We start from the raw sequence: 17,807 nt of genomic DNA, 5'->3' as shown, positions 1-17,807 counted from the left end.
AACTAACATAACAAGTCCTTATCGAAATATCTGCACAATTAAATCTCCACTTGAATCTGCACTTAGCATTATGGTCTTCGATCCTTTGAAGCCTGAAACGCTTGAACTCCTGCTCCCTCATTTGTGATACGGATCTTTTTTTTTTTTTAAGTTTATTTTTATTTATTTTGAGAAAGATAGAGAGAGCAAAGCGGGGCGGGGCAGAGAGAGAGGGACATAATACCAAACAGGCTCCGCGCTCTGTCAGCACAAAGCCCAGCCCGATGCAGGGCTCGAACTCATCAACTGTGAGATCATGTCCTGAGCTGAAATCAAGAGTTGAATGCTTAACGGACTGAACCACCCAGGTGTCCCTGTGATATGGGTTCTTGAGGGCATTTGCTTCTATTCAAGACCAATTTCAGTGGAGTTAAAAATATAATCTAAGATGTAGATGTTTTCAGGTAAGTTCATAATGCAAAGAGAAATGAATTCACAGCTTCTTTTCTGCAGTTACAGCTTCACCAGACAGTTTAACACTTGTGGAATATGGAACCGTTCTTGAAGCCATTCCTTCAACCACCATTTTCACTGAAAGAAAACGCTGCTGCAGGATTTTCAGTTTTTTCCTTAATATTTTCTCATATTACTAAGGCTTTCTCTTTAATTGTGAGAAAGTTTGTTCTTGATTGTTATAAAATGTTACCATGTTGGAAAAGATTATGTTTGAACTAATGCCACCTCTCCAATTTACCATCAAACTCATATTTACCAATTACATAAGCTAATTTGTGTTATAGAGACAAGCACTGTAACAAATAAACCAATTAGCTTGAATCGTATCTTGTTCCTATAAAACACAAGCTGAACTATCCTGCCTCTGAATCTGTTTTAGTCTTCAATGGCTGCCCTCACAATCCAAGTCAAAATCTATTATTTTCTTAAGGCCCAACAAAATGCTACTTCATCTACCGTGCCCTTTATGATTATTCAGCATGAAACAATTCCCCCCATCCTATCAATTCTAAGTACTTAGTCTGAGCCAAATACCATATCATCACATCCTGTTTGATATTCGTCCTAATGTGGAACGAAAGCCCTTTGAAGACAAAAATTTGACTTTATTGAATGTTATATTTTTACAGAACTTTATATCCAGTTCAGAAGGCACTCAACCATTGGTTCAATTTGGGAAAGGAAGAGTTATTTTTTTTTTAAGTACAGTTTCTGTTTTATAAGAGTTCTGTGGGTGGATGGTGGCTATGGCTGTACAATAAAATGTGAATGTATTTAATACCAGTGAACTGTACACCTAGAAATGTTTAAGATGGTATTTTGGTTAAATGTATTTTACCAACAACAAAAAAATCTATCAATTACTGAGCATTTACTACACGTCAAGTTCTACTATAAGAAATTTACAAGTATGTATGTATTTTTTTAAGTTTATTTATCATTTATCTTGAGAGAGAGAGAGAGAGAGACAGAGAGAAAGAGGAGGAGCAGAGAGACAGGGAGAGAGAGAATCCCAAGCAGGCTCTGCACTGTCAGCGCAGAGCCTGACACAGGGCTATATGTATTATTTATTTCCCACAAATCTCTAGTAGGTGGGTAATATTATCATCCCCATTTTACAGATTAAAACATGAGACACAGAGAAATTAATTAACACAAGTCAGAGAGCTAATATAATCATAGTATTTCAAACCAGGCAGCCTAGCTTCAGAATCATATGCTTAATCACTCTGCCCTTCTACCTCTCAAAAAAGTCTCCCTAAAAAAACTTAAAAACAAAATGATAGGGGTACGTGGGTGGCTCAGTCATTTAAGCATTCTACTCTGGATTTAGTTTGAGTTCGAGCCCTGCATCAGGCTCCACATTGACACTGTGGAGCCTGCTTGGGATTCTCTCTCTTTCCCTCTCTCTCTGCCCCTCCCCTGCTGGTGTTCCCTTTCTTTCTCCTTCAAAATAAATAAACTTAAAAAAAGGAGGAGGAGTTAAAATGGCATAGTAAGAGGACTCTGAGCATGTCTCATCACTTGAACACAGCTAGACCAACATCAAACCATTTTGAACACCTAGGAAATTGATCTGAGGATTAACAGAACAATATGCATAATTTGAGAGAGAGAACCTGAAGGTATGTGGTGTGGAGAGGTGAATTGGGGGAGAGAAGAGCACCCATGCCACAGAGGGGAACAGGCCCTTTTTGCAGAGAGGACGTGGGGAGCGAGGGGGAGACTGAGCAGCATGCCAGAGTCATGCAAGAAATGCACTCCCCCAGGAGCACCTGGGTGGTTCTGTTGGTTAAGTCTGACTTTGGCTCAGGTCATGATGTCCCGGTTCGTGGGTTCGAGCCCCACATTGGGTTCTGTGTTGACAGCTCAGAGCCTGGAGCCTACTTTGAATTCTGTGTCTCCCTCTCTCTCTGCCCTTCCCCTGCCTACACTCTGTCTGTCTCTCTCTCCTCCAAAAATAAACAGTAAAAAAAAATTTTTTTTAAAAGAAATGCACTCCCCCTGAAAGTAGCTAGGAAGAAAGCATGAAAAATACACAGGGGACTACATAAGAAAACCATTCCCCAAAACCACTGACAGGGGAAAAGGAAAGGGTCTCAATACCGCCAGCTTTTAAAAACAGCAGAGTGTAAAATCTAAAGTTTGGAGGTCAGCACCTGGTGGTGATCAGGTGAGGAAGCCAGGAGACGGAAGCAGTCTGAGGATCCCCTGGGTGGCACAGGGAGAAGCAGTTTCCCTGTCTGGAGTACATTTCGTAGAGGCAATACAGACTCTCTGTGGGGCAAAGACCCTGCAGGCACCAAAGAGCTTCCCTGTTCACCTGTATAGGAACAAGGACAGCTAGCAGCAAAGGGCAGCAAAACCTGGCTCCAGCTGTGTGTTGCAAGATATACCATAAACTCTGAGCTGCTGAGTGACTGCATGAACATTTTCTGGGACAAGACTGTACCATCCACGGCAAGGCAAAATCCTCCCCCAGAGCATCAGTGCAGGACAGAGCCACAGGGGTCTCTGAAGTGTGGGGTTATGAAACACAGACATGCCTGACAGGTGGACAGCTTGGACACAAATGGGGAAGGCGCGGAGCTGACAGAAGCAAGGGAGAGGGGTAGCTGATTGCATGTCTGTGATGGCATGAAATTCCCACTCTGGAGACTAGAGAGTGGGGAGAAACCATTTTTACCATTAGCACACCAATACTGATAGACGCCAGTGAGTTAAACAGTGCCACCAAGTGGAGAATGGAACTGTTGCACCAAGCCCCGCCACCTGTGCCTTCCAGGCACATCCCCACTAGGGCAAGTTGACCTGAAATTTAGAGCAACAGGCCCTCCTCCAGAAGACTAGTACAAATCACCTCCACACCTAGAACTACGATCGCAGGGTGCTACAAAGTTTCAGCTCTAGGGGAAACTGTATATAAATTCATTTGGGTTTTTCTTGTTTGTTCATTTGTTCATTTTGTGTGTGTGTGTCTATTCTTTTTCTTAGATACAGAAGCAGCAAATTTTTTATTTGATTTTATTTTTTATTTTAATTACAATTTTTTTCTTTTTCCTTTTTTCTATCAAGCTCCTCTTAAGCAGACCAAAACACACCTAGGATCTAGCTTCCTTTATTTAATTTTTTTAAAATTTTTAAATTTTTATTTTATTATTTTTTCTTCCTTCAAAATGCAAAGACAGAGGAATTCACCCCAAAAGAAAGAACAGAAAGAAATGACAGCCAGGGATTTAATCGATAAAGATATAACATGTCTCAGAATTTAAAACAGCAATTATAAGGATTCTAGCTGGGCTTGAAAAAAAGCATAGAAGACACTAGAGAATCCCTTACTGCAGAGATAAAAGAGCTAAAATCTAGTCAGGCCAAAATTAAAAATGCTATAACCAAAATGCAAACCTGAACAGATGCCATGGCAGTGAGGATGGACGAGGCAGAGGAGTAAATTAGTGATGTAGAAGATAAAATTATGAGAAATTATGAGGCTGAAAAGAGGAGTGAAACAAAGGTAACGGTTCATGAAGGTATACTTAAGGGAACTCAGTGACTTATTAAAATGAAATAACATTCCTTTCATTGGAGTCCTAGATTTATAGAGACAGAAAAAGGGGCAAAAGGTTTATGTGAGCAAATTATAGCTGAAAACTTCCCTAATCTGGGGGAAGACACAGACGTCAAAGAAGCACAGAAAACTCTCATTAAATTCAACAAAAGCCAGCCAACACGAAGGTATATCACAGACAAGGAAAGAATCCTGAAAGTAGCAAGGGAAATAAAAGTTCTTAACCTACAAGGGAAAACAGATCAGGTTCACAAACAGATCTGTCCACAGAAACTCAGTAGGCCAGATGGGAGTGACAGGATATCCACATTCAATATGCCGAATGGGAAAAATATACAGCCAAGAATACTCTATGCAGCAAGGCCACTATTGAGAATAGAAAAGGGGGTGGGGGGATAGAATAAGAGGGGTGCCTGGGTGGCTCAGTCTGTTGAGCATCCAACTTTGGCTCAGGTCTTGATTTCACGGTTTATGAGTTCAAGCCCCGCATCCAATTCTGTGCTGACATGACTGCTCTGAGCCTGGAGCCTGCTTCAGATTCTGTGACTTCCTCTCTCGCTGCCCCTCCCCCACTTGTGCTCTCTCTCACTCTTTCAAAAAAATGGATAAACATTAAAAGAAGAGAGAGAGAGAAAGATAAAGAGTTTCCCAGACAAAAACTAAAGGAGTTTGACCACTAAACCAGCCCTGCAAGCAATATTAAGGGGGATTCTTTGAGTGGGGGTGGAGAAGACCAAAAGCAACAAAGACTGGAAAGAATATCACCAGAAACACCAACTCTACAGGTAACACAGTGGTACTAAACTTGTATCTTTCAATAATCACCCTGTGTAAATGGACATGGGGTATCAGAATGAATAAAAAGACAACACCCATCTATATGCTGCCTACAAGAGACTCATTTTAGACCTAAAGCCATTGGCAGATTGAAAATGAAAGGATGGAGAAACATCTATCGTGCTAATGAATGCCAAAAAAAAAAAAAAAAAAAAAAGTCAGAGGAACCATATTTGTATCAGACAAACTAGATTTACAATTTTTTTTACTCTTTATTTATTTTTGAGAGAGAGATAGGGTACAAACGGGGGAGGAACAGAGAGAGAGGGAGACACAAATCCGAAGCAGGCTCCAGGCTCTGAGCTGTCAGCACAGAACCTAATGCGGGGCTCGAACCCACAGACCATGAGATCATGACCTGAGCTGAAGTCAGATGCTCAACCAACTGAGCCACCCAGGGGCCCCTAGACAAAATAGATTTTAAACCAAAGACTGTAAAAAGAGACGGTGAAGAATTAAATCATAATTAAGGGGTCTATCCGTCAAGAAGATCTAACAATTGTAAATATTTATGGCCCCAACTTGGAAGCACCCAAGTATATTAATCAAATAACAACAAACATAAAGAAACTCATTGAAATAATACAATAATAGTAGGTGACTATACCCCACTCACAACAATGGACATTTCATCTAAGCTGAAAATCAACAAAGAAACAATGGCTTTGAAGGACACACTGGACCAGATGGACTTAACAGGTATTCAGAACATTCCATCCTAAAGCAGCAGAATAACCATGCTTTTCAAGGGCACACATAACATTCTCCAAAATAGATCACATACTGGGTCACAAATTGGCCTTCAACAAGTAAAAAAAAAAAGAGTGAGATCATACCATGCATATTTTCAGATCACAACACTATGAAACTTGCAATCAACCACAAGAAAAAAATTTGGAAAGACCACAAATACTTGGAGGTTACAGAACATTCTACTAAAGAATGAATGGATTAACCAGGAAATTAAAGAGGAAATTAAAAAGTACATGGAAGCAAATGAAAATGAAAACACGAGGGGTGCCTAGATGGCTCAGTCAGTTGAGCATCTGACTGTTGATTTTAGCTCAGATCATGATCACATGGTTTTGAGTTCGAGCCCCATGTCAGGCTCTGTGCTGACAGCATGGAGCCTGCTTGGGATTCTCTCTCCCTTGCCCTCTCTCTCTGCCCCTCCCCTGCTCGCTCTCTCTCTCTCAAAATAAATAAACATTAAAAATTTTTTAATTTAAAAAAAAAAGAGAGAGAAAATGACAACAAGACAATCCAAAACCTTTGGGATGCAGCAAAGGGAAGTATATTGCAATACAGGCTACATCAAGAAGCACAAAAGGTCTCAAACACATTACCTAACCTGACACTTAAAAGAGCTAAAAAAGGAACAACAAAGACTAAAGCCAGCTCAAACTAAGAGCTGGTTCTTTCAAAGAATTAATAAAATCGATAAACTCTTAGCCAGATGTATCAAAAATGACCCAAAAAAATAAAATCAGGAATGAAAGGGGAGAGATCACAACCAACACCACAGAATACAGTTATAAGAGATTATGAAAAATTATATGTAAACAAACTGTGCAACCAGGAAGAAATGGATAAATTCCTAGAAACATACAAACTACCAACACTGAAACAGGAATAAATATAAAATTTGAACACACCATAACAAGCAAAGAAATTGGAGGTGCGTGGGTGGCTCAGTCGGTTTAGCGTCTGACTTCAGCTCATGTCATGATCTCACAGTTCATGAGTTCGAGTCCCACGTTGGAGTCTGTGCTGACAGCCTAGAGCCTGGAGCCTGGTTCAGATTCTGTGTCTCCCTCTCTCTCTGTCCCTCTCCCACTCACTCTCTGTCTCTCAAAAAGGAATAAAAGTTTAAAAAAAAAGTTTTTTAATAAAAACAAACATTATGAGCAATTATATGCCAATAAAATGGGCAGTCTGGAAGAAATGGACAAATTCCTAGAAAAATATACACTACCAAAACTGAAACAGGAAGAAATAGAAAATTAGAACAGACCCATAACCATTAAGGAAATTGAATTAGTAATAAAAAATCTCCCAAAAACCAAGAGTCCAGGGCCAGATGGCTCTCCAGGGGAATTCTACCAAACATTTAAAGAAGAGTTAACACCTATTCTCTTGAAGGTGTTCCAAAAAATAGAAATGGAAGCAAAATTTCCAAACTCTTTCTATGAAGCCAGCATTACCTTGATTCCAAAACCAGACAGAGACCCCACTAAAAAGGAGAACTAGGGACCAATTTCCCTGATGAACATGGATGCAAAAATCCTCAACAAGATATTAGCCAACCAACTCCAACAACACATTAAAAAAATTATTCACCACGACCAAGTGGGATTTATACCTGGGATGCAGGACTGGTTCAATATCCGCAAAACAATTAACATGATTCATCACATCAATAAAAGAAAGGACAAGAACCATATGATCCTCTCAATAGATGCAGAGAAAGCATTTGACAAAATACAGCATCCTTTCATGATAAAAACCCTTAAGAGAGTAGATATAGAAGGAGCATACCTCGAGATCATAAAAGCCATATATGAATGACCCAACGCTAACATCATCCTCAATGGGGAAAAACTGAGAGCTTTCCCCCTAAGGTCAGGAACAAGACAGGGATGTCCACTCTCGCCACCATTATTCAACATAGTATTGGCAGTCTTAGCCTTGGCAATCAGACAACACAAAGAAATAAAAGGCGTCCAAATCGGCCAGGAGGAGATCAAACTTTCACTCTTCGTAGATGACGTGATACTCTATATGGAAAACCCAAAAGATTCCACCAAAAAACTGCTAGAATTGATTCATGAATTCAGCAAGTTACAGGACATAAAATCAACGCACAGAAATCGGTTGCATTCCTATACACCAACAATGAAGCGACAGAAAGAGAAATCAAGCAATCGATCCCATTTACAGTTGCACAAAACACTGTAAAATACCTAGGAATAAATCTAACCAAAGAGGTGAAAAATCTATACACTGAAAACTATAGAAAGCTCATGAAAGAAACTCAAGAAGACACAAAAAAATGGAAAAAAAATTCCATGCTCCTGGATAGGAAGAACAAATATTGTTAAAATGTTGATACTACCCAAAGCAATCTACATATTCAATGCAATCCCAATCAAAATAACACCAGCATTCTTCACAGAGCTAGAACAAATAATCCTAAAATTTGTATGGAACCAGAAAAAACCCCGAACAGCCAAAGCAATCTTGAAAAAGAAAACCAAAGCAGGAGGCATCACAATCCCAGACTTCAAGCTATACTACAAAGCTGTAATCATCAAGACAGTATGGAACTGGCACAAGAACAGACACTCAGATCAATGGAACAGAATAGAGAACCTGGAAATGGACCCACAAATGTATGGCCAACTAATCTTTGACAAAGCAGGAAAGAATATCCAATGGAATAAAGACAGTCTCTTCAGCAAGTGGTGCTGGGAAAACTGGACAGCGACATGCAGAAGAATGAACATGGGCCACTTTCTTACACCATACACAAAAATAAACTCAAAATGGATAAAAGACCTAAATGTAACACAGGAAGCCATCAAAATCCTCGAGGAGAAAGCCGGCAAAAACCTCTTTGATCTCGTGGTCTGTGAGGTGGAGCCCCGCATCAGGCTCTGTGCTAACAGCTGACCCTGGAGCCTGCTTCAGATTCTGTGTCTCCCTCTCTCTCTGCCCCTCCCCTGCTCATGCTCTGTCTCTGTCTCTCAAAAATAAACATTGAAAAAAAATTTTTTTAAAAAGAAAGAAATGGTTGCAATTCTATACAGCAATAATGAAACAGCAAAAAAAGAAAGCAAGGAATTGATCCCATTTGTAATAGCACCAAAAACAATTAGATACCAGGAATAAAGTTAACCAAGAGGTAAAAGATCTGTACTCTAACAACTATCAAAAACTCGTGAAAGACATTGAAGAGGACACAAAGAAATGGAAAGGCATTCCATGCTCATGGATTGGAATAACAAACATTCTCAAAACCTCTATACTACCCAAAGCAATCTATACATTTAATGCAATGCCCATTAAAATACCACCGGCATTTTTCACAAAGCTAGAACAATCCTAAAATTTGTATGGAACCACAAAAGGCCCTGAATAGCCAAAGCAATCCTGAAAAAGAAAAGCAAAACTAGAGACATCACAATTCTGGATTTCAAGCTATATTATAAAGCTGCTGTAGTCATCAAAACAGTATGATACTGGCATAAAAACAGACACATAGATCAACAGAACAGAACAGAAAATCCAGAAATGGACCCAGAACTATGTGGTCATTAATCTTTGACAAAGCAGGAAAGAATATCCAATGGAAAAAAAGTCTCTTCAACAAATGGTGCTGGGAAAACTGGACAGCAACACACATAAGAATGAAACTGGACCACTTGCTTATACCATATACAAAAATAAACTCAAAATGAATGAAAGACCTAAATCTGAGACAGGAAACCATCAAAATCCTAGAGAACACAGGCAGCAACCTCTTTGACCTCGACCATAGCAACTTCTTATTAGACATGTTGCCAGAAGCAAGAGAAATAAAAGTAAAAATAAACTTTTGGGACTTCAAGATAAAAGGCTTCTGCACAGCACAGGAAGCAATCAACAAAACTAAAAGGCAGCCTATGGAATGGGAGAAGATATTTGCAAATGACATATTGGATAAAGGGTTAGTATCAAAAATCTATAAAGAACTTAGCAAACTCAACACCCAAAAAACAAATAGTCCAGTTAAGATATGAGAAGACAAGTACACTTTTCCAAAGAAGACATCCAAATGGCTAACAGACACATGAAAAGATGCTCAACATAGCTCATCATCAGGGAAATACAAATCAAAACCACAATTAAATACCACCTCACAGCTGTCAGAATGGTGAAAATAAACAACACAAGAACAGATCCTGGTGATGGTTTGGAAAAAGGGAAACCCTCTTGCACTGCTGGTGGCAATGCAAACTGGTGCAGCTACTCTGGAGAACAGTATGGAGGTTCCTCAAAAAGTTAATAATAGGGGTGCCTGAGTGGCTCAGTTGGTTAAGCATCTGACTTCAGTTCAGGTCATGATCTCACAGTTCATGAGCTCAAGCCCCTCTCTGGGCTCTGCACTCTCTCTCCCTCTCTGCACTTCATGGGATCCTCTCTCCCTGCCCCTCACTCACTCACGCTTTCTCTCAAAAATAAATAAATAATTTTTTAAAAGATAAAAACAGAACCACCCTACGATCAGCACTACTTGGTATTTATCCAAAGGACACAAAAATACAGATTCAAAGGAGTACAGCTAAGTTATGGAGAGCGCCCAAAGGTCCACTGACTGATGAATAAAGACGTGTGTACGTGTACACACACACACACACAATCACACACAATGGAATATTACTCAGCCATCAAAAAGAATGAAATCTTTGCCATTTGCAAAGATGTGAATGGAGCTAGAATGTATTATGTATGCTAAGCAAAATAAGTCAGAGAAAGACAAATAACATTATTTCCCTCATGTGGAAATTAACAAAACAGATGAACATATGGGAGGGAGGAGAGAAAAAAAAGGAAACAAACGACAAGACACTCATTTTTTTTTAATTTTTTTAATATTTATTTTTTAGAGAGAGAAAGAGTATGAGCAGGGGAGGGGCACAGACAGAGGGAGACACAGAATCTGAAGCAGGCTCCAGACTCTGAGCTATTAGCACAGAGTCTGACACAGGGCTTGAACTCAGGAACTGTGAGATCATGACCTGAGCCGAAGTCAGAGGCTTAAACGACTGAGCCACCCAGGCGCCCCACAATGAGAGACTCTTAAAGACAGAGAACAAACAGGGTAAATGGAGAGAGGTGGGCGGGGGATAGGCTAGAGGAATGATGGGTAGGTACTAAGGAGTGCACTTGTTATGACGAGCACTGGATGTTGTATGTAAGTGATGAATCACTGGATTCTACTCCTGAAACCGATATTGCACTGTAGGTTGACTAACTAGAATTTAATTTTTTTAGATGTTTATTTATTTTTGAGAGAGACAGGGTGTGAGCAAGGAAGGGACAGAGAGAGAGAGAGAGAGAGAGAGAGAGAGAGAGAGAGATACAGAATCTGAAGCGGACTCCAGGCTCCAAGCTGTCAGCACAGAGCCCAAAGCAAGGCTCGAAACCAGGAACTATGATCATGACCTGAGCTGAAGTCAGATGCTTAACTGAGTGAGCCACCCAGGCACCCCTAACTAGAATTTAAATAAAATTTTGAAAGGGAGAGAGGGAGGGAGGGAGGGAAACACAAGAAAAACAACATTATGACCTCTGCAGGAGCAATGCTACAGAAAACCTGTATTTTTGCTTGACCCAATAATCCTTTCTTTCTTTCTTTCTTTCTTTTTCTTTTTTTTTTTTTTATGTTTTACTTATTACCAAATTTTGAATCTCCTTAGGGGCATTTATAGACTTTTTTTAACCAAAAAATTGTATTTTTTAGTGCCTTTCATGAATTAGGCCCTTCCTTTCAAGGTTATTACAGGTTTCAACTGACAGTATAGAAATAGACTATATAACTAACTACAGTCCCACATCAAGATAATAACAACACCTGAAAAGTTAGCTCAAAATGTTCTGTTTTTACTTTGGCTTTACAAAGTAAAAAACAGTTGAGCTGCCAATGTGTCATCTCACACATTAACATTAGATGTTTTGTTTTTCTCCATTTTTTTGAAACAAAAAAAAAGAAAAAAAAATTTTAATATTACACCGATTCCTTCAACTCTTACCCCAAATCCCTCCCTCACACTCCAAACAACCTAGGCATCAAATCATCTCTTTTCTCCATTGATTTTACACAAACTATTATGTAGCATTCAAGGCTTTCTATTTTGTACTACAGTTATATGCACACACATCTTGTCTCTTCCTTCTAACCCAAGTTCTTTAAGGATTAGGTCTGTGAATGATTAATTTGTAACACATACATCGTATCCTCAAATAGTTTTCAATGAATGAAGAGAAAAATAAGAAAAGACTGCTAATGCCATTATCTGATATACAGAACAACAAAAGAAGAGGTCTGTCCAGGAGAAAATAATGAGTTTTCTAGTAAATATTTTGGGTTTGTAAATCCATGTAGTTGTTTGGTCACCATCCAGAAATATATATATTTTTTAAGTTTATTTATTTTGAGAGAGCACAAGTGTCCATGTGTGTGCAGGGGAGGAACAAAAAGAGAGGAGAGACAGAAAGAATCCCAAGCAGGCTCTGCACTCTCAGTGCAGAGCTGGACACAGGGCTCAAACTCACGAACCACGAGATCATGACCTGAACTGAAGTTGAGTTGGAGGCTTAACCAATTGAGCCACCCAGGCACCCCTAGAAATACTCTATTCCAGACCTAAAGACATATACTTGATGAGGATCATCCAATTGCTGCAATTTTCTACAGGGAAATTTCTCTCTGCTAATGGCTGTAGGTATCCATCAAGATGAACAAGAGTGCAATATCCCATATGTACACATAAATAAAGAGATTTACTGTAAGATATTGGCTCCTGTGATTATAGAGGCTGACGTCTCAAGTTCTGCAGTTGGCAAATTAGAGACCCCAGAGACAATGGTATAGTTCCCATCTCAATCCAGCAGAATCAAGATCTGGGAAGAGTTGATGTTTCAGTGGGGAGTCCAAAGACAGGAAAAAACACACGTTCTATCTAGCTCAAAGGCAGTCAGGCTGGCCAAATTTCCCCTTATTTGCTGTAGGGTCAGCCACTTTGCTCTCTCTCTTCAGGCCTTCAACTGGTTGGATGAGGTCCACCCACATGAGGGAGAGCACTCAGTGTACTGATTCAAATGTTAATCTCATCCAGAAAGACCCTTACAGACAAACCCAGATTAATGTTTGATGGCTGGATAGTGAATATGGTCACTAGATTGGCAATTAGTATTCATTTTACCAGAAACAAGTTTCTGCAATATGATAAAAATAAGAGAAGATGGTGAGAGACTGGAAAGGCAGTAAGTACAAATTCTTCTTTAAAGAGTAATGGTAGAAAATACTCTGGGGAGACAGGAACAAGAAAAGGGGAAAGAGTTAAGTTTTGGAAAATGGAAGGAATATCTCTTACATCCAAACCAGAAAGAAGAGGCAAATCTGAGGTTGGCAAGTCCATACAAAGAAAGGTCTTGGGGCACCTGGGTGGCTCAGTCGGTTAAGCGTCGGACTCTTGGTTTCAACTCAGGTTTCATGGTTCATGGGTTCGAGCCCTGCATCGGGATCCATGCTGACATCATTGGGACCACTTAGGATCCTCTCTCTCCCTCCCTCCCTGCCCCTCCCCCATTCGCACATGTGTGAACTCTCTCTCTCTCTCAAAATAAATAAATAAATACATACATACATACATACATACATACATACATACATACATACATACAAACTTTAGGAGCCGCTGGGTGGCTCAGTTCATTAAGCATTTGACTTCAGCTCAGGTCATGATCTCATGGTTCACGAGTTCAAGCTCCACATCAGGTTCTCTGCTGTCAACACAAAGTCTGTTTCGGATCTTCTGTCATGTTCTCCCTCTGCCCCTACCCCACTGGTTCTCTACCCGCCCCCAAAATAAATAAACAAACTTAAAAAAAAAAACAAACTTAGAAAGAATTTAAAAATGATCTTGACCTCAGTATTTAAAAAAAAAAAACAAAAAAAGTTAGTGAGGTCATCTACCAGAGGAGGTAGAATGGGTGGATTAAGGAAAGTGATGGAGGTTTGAAATAATTCACAAAACTGTCAGTGCATACTTTGTAAAGCAGTTATAAAAATATAGGAAAGCTTTACGCCTACACAAATGCAAGGTTCATGCTTTATTGTCCCAGAAATTAGACTGAACGCACAAATTTCCAATAAATGTACTTTACCATTAAAGATATATGTGGGTGGGTGGGTGGGTGTGTGTGGGTGTGGGTGTGTGTATACCCACACCCACACCCACACACACCCACCCACATATATATGTCAGTTACTATTCAGAACAAAGTTAATCACTTTCTTATTTGAATTTTTACAAATTTTTACAGAGTCTTCAGTAAGCTATTCAAATATTGTATTACCTTCAGCTAGACAATGAAAAATCACATCTTGTTCAAGTTTCCCTCATTTAAAAAAATTTTTTTGATGTTTATTTCTATTTGAAAGAGAGAGAGAAACAGAGCACAAGCAAGGGAAGGTCAGAGAGAGAGGGAGACAGAATCCAAAGCGGGCTCCAGGCTCCAGGCTATCAGCACAGAGCCAGACGCAGGGCTCAAATTCATGAACCACGAGATCATGACCTGAGCCAAGTCGGACACTTGACCGACTGAGCCACTCAGATGCCCCATCAAGTTTCCCTCTTCTTTAAAATTAATGATAGACATTCTGCCAATGAAGATATGTATGTTTATAATGTTAATACAATTAACTTTTAAAAAGAGCCAATATCCACAATATCCACAGAACTTTGCAAAACAAGTTCCATGAAAATAATTTGACTAAAACCTCTGCAATCTGTTCAAAGTAGCTAAATTTATAGTTATTAGTCTGATTAAGTAAAGTTGTCATAAAACAGTTTTAAATACCATGCTGCCTTTTCCTGGTACTGGTCACAAAAAATTTGAACTAAAGTATTTAGATTATTATTAACAAAAGACACTAGAAGGAAACAGGAAGTAAGCTTGCTGAGTAAGAAGAAAAACACCCTTCTGAGTTTTTACCACAAAGCATAAAATTCTTACAGGAAATGAATACTTGAGCATGTAAAGTAATTATAAAGAACAGGCACTGTTTGAACTCCAAATAAAAGATATGAATCTTAGAGAAAAGTTTTTAAATAAAATGCTGTGTGAAAGATTAAAAGCTCCATGCCTGTTTGTGCCACAGACTTCCAAAGTCAGTCTATTATTACTGCGCTGTTTACCTGCTCCTTTTGGCTTAAATCAAACCAAACTTTATCTTCATGGACACAAACAAAATGATGAAATCTTAGTGTTAATACACGGGCTTAGAACTTTCCTTTGAATATAAAAATTATTTTAGGGGCGCCTGGGTGGCGCAGTCGGTTAAGCGTCCGACTTCAGCCAGGTCACGATCTCGCGGTCTGTGAGTTCGAGCCCCGCGTCGGGCTCTGGGCTGATGGCTCGGAGCCTGGAGCCTGTTTCCGATTCTGTGTCTCCCTCTCTCTCTGCCCCTCCCCCGTTCATGCTCTGTCTCTGTCCCAAAAATAAATAAAAAACGTTGAAAAAAAAAAAAATTATTTTATAGCATTTGTAATAAGTGCACACCAAACCTCTGATTGAAGACTTCAGATAATAGTGCACTGAACTGAGAACCTGAGAGGAACCATCATTATTAAATGGCTATTTGTAAGCTCTATTGTCAATATTTAACTATAAAACCAGCCTCCTTTAATTTTCTTTCTTTTTAAAAAACAATTTTTTTTAATGTTTATTTATTTTTGAGACAGAGAAAGACAGAGCATGAACGGGGGAGGGTCAGAGAGAGGGAGACACAGAATCTGAAGCAGGCTCCAGGCTCCGAGCTGTCAGCACAGAGCCCGACGAGGGGCTCGAACTCACAGACCGTGAAATCATTACCTGAGCTGAAGTCAGACACTTAACCAACTAAGCCACCCAGGCACCCCTTTTAATTTTCTTTCTAGTTGGTCCTAGGTTCTACTTTCTGGGACAATGGACTTTTTTTATTTTTTTAAGTTTATTTACTTATTTTGGGAGAGAAAGAGAGAACAAGCAGGGGAGGAAGAGAGAGAGAGAGAGAGAGAGAGAGAGAGAATGAGAATCCAAAGCAGGCTCTGCACTGTTAGTGCACAACCCAATAGGGGGCTCAAATCCATGAACCGTGAGATCATGACCTGAGCAGAAATCAAGAGTTGGACGCTTAACTGACTGAGCCACCCAGGCACACCTGAAACAATGGATGTTAAAATTAAGTTACTAAATTGAATTTCTCAATTTACACTGAAAAATATAAACAGGATTTGCTTAATTTTAACCTTTCTATACAGTTAAAGTAAAGCTATTCTGTATTTCAACTTTCAGCACTTGCTACCACTAGTCTGTTAAAATTCAGCACAAAGTACTACTTAATGTAACACAATGGTAACATAATATATTGAAAATTTTAGTACATTTCATCTTTTTTTCTTTTTACAGGAATACTATGATTTTCAGTTATTCCACTTGATGAATTGGTTTGAGGAACTATGTCCAAAATACAAAACTTTAAAAGAAAGAAAGAAAAAAAAGTCCACTTTCTCTTACATGGGAACTTTCCAAACTTTAAATATTATTCCTGAAAGGAACCTCAGAAATCATTTAGTCTAACTAATGAGGGACAGAAGCAGAAAAATGGTCACCTTTTCTGGACCCTAGTCCAGAAAGCTAAGGGTCAAATACATGCTGGTTGCTACACACAAGGGTCTCATGACTGACTGTAAATCTCACCAATAGTTAATATTGAATTGAATTGAATGATAAGCACCAGAGAAATGTTATAAAAGTAGTTTTACTAGTAGAAATTCTATGATCTAATACTCCCTGCATGTCCCGTCTCCCTTGAGCACACAGCATATCACCACCAGCTTCATACAACAAAAAGTACAGCTCTTTCTGTCTACAGGTCCTGTCCCCATGCTACTTAATAAACTGCATCATAAAATGTCTCAAGAATTCTTGGACTGTTGTGTGCAAGGATGTCCTAACATTTTTGATGGCCCGTACAGGGACAACACAGTGAATCCAAGAGCACTGGTACAACCTGAGAAGTCGTCTTTACTCCTATCTTTGTTTCCCATCTGTTCTTTTTCTTTTTCAGGGATGTCCTGAATAGTATGACCCTTCAGAACATGTCTTGCCGGAGTGCTTAGGAGAGAACCTCTTGCTTGTGGCTATACTACGGGAAGGGACAAACTCCTGTCGCCCAGCTGGGCACCAGTACTTTGGCCATAATGGCATTGGGCTCAGAAATCAGGCTCTCCCTGTTTTACCTTTTCTTTTAATACTTGTATTCTTCCTAGGCATGGAACAGCCATATATGTCGTTAGGATAGCCACCGATCTCAAGATTCCCATGTAAGGTTTCCTTCTAAACCTGATGTAATCCCTTGATAAGCATAAAATCCAAGATATGTCTAATCGAGTGCTTCCAGAAAGGGATCAGTGGGGCACTCACCCAATGGAGGATCACTCCCTTGGGACTGGATTATGGCTAAAGCTCATGAGAAAGTTTCCCAGATTAGGCAGGAGTTCCATATTTTCATATTATCATGTCTTTCATTTGTCCTTCCCCATGGACTGTTTGGCGTTTTCAGTCCTGCCCTCAGATTGAAAGTACTTCTAACTTAGATATAGGACACATAACATGATATAAAATAGCTGCCCCATATTAACAAAGGCCAAGACCTCTACTCCATCCATTGATACTAGATCTAGATGCTAACAAAGGTGTTATTATTGGTTGCCAAATATATCAACTCTTTCAAAATGGAAAGAGGCAACCCCAATCTCTCCAGCATTTCTATCCATTCACTGTCACCTACTGTAGCCTAGGATGCAGCAGGGAAGTGAAGAAAGGTCCAACAACGCTTCAAGTGGCACAAAGGTGTCAGAGTGGCTGAGAATGAGGGATACTTCCCGCCACTCTGAACCCCAGGAACCTTTGGCAATATTCCTGATGGGATGCCATTTGGAAGCCAAGGGGGATTTTGGTAATGGACTCTTAGTTAATGTACTCTCTTCATTTTATAGGAATTAAATATGGGATCAACTTCCTCAACCCCAAAGGATACCCCTTTGGGCTGTCTCCTAGCACATTGGAGTCAATTTAGACAAAAGGATTAAAAAAA

At 39.6% G+C, this 17,807-nt stretch overlaps 1 protein-coding gene across 3 annotated transcripts in view; it reads right to left on the bottom strand.

Annotated features, from left to right (window-relative positions):
* Window positions 1–17,807, bottom strand: part of PIK3C2A (phosphatidylinositol-4-phosphate 3-kinase catalytic subunit type 2 alpha) — a 193,341-nt gene that overhangs the window by 66,917 nt on the left and 108,617 nt on the right. The gene's annotated exons all lie outside the window — the stretch shown is intronic.

This window comes from Panthera onca, chromosome D1 (assembly GCF_046562875.1).
Source record: "Panthera onca isolate mPanOnc1 chromosome D1, mPanOnc1 haplotype 2, whole genome shotgun sequence".
Classification (NCBI taxonomy): domain Eukaryota; kingdom Metazoa; phylum Chordata; class Mammalia; order Carnivora; family Felidae; genus Panthera; species Panthera onca.
The sequence above is the reverse complement of the archived record's forward strand: the minus strand, read 5'-3'. Positions and strand labels throughout refer to the sequence as shown.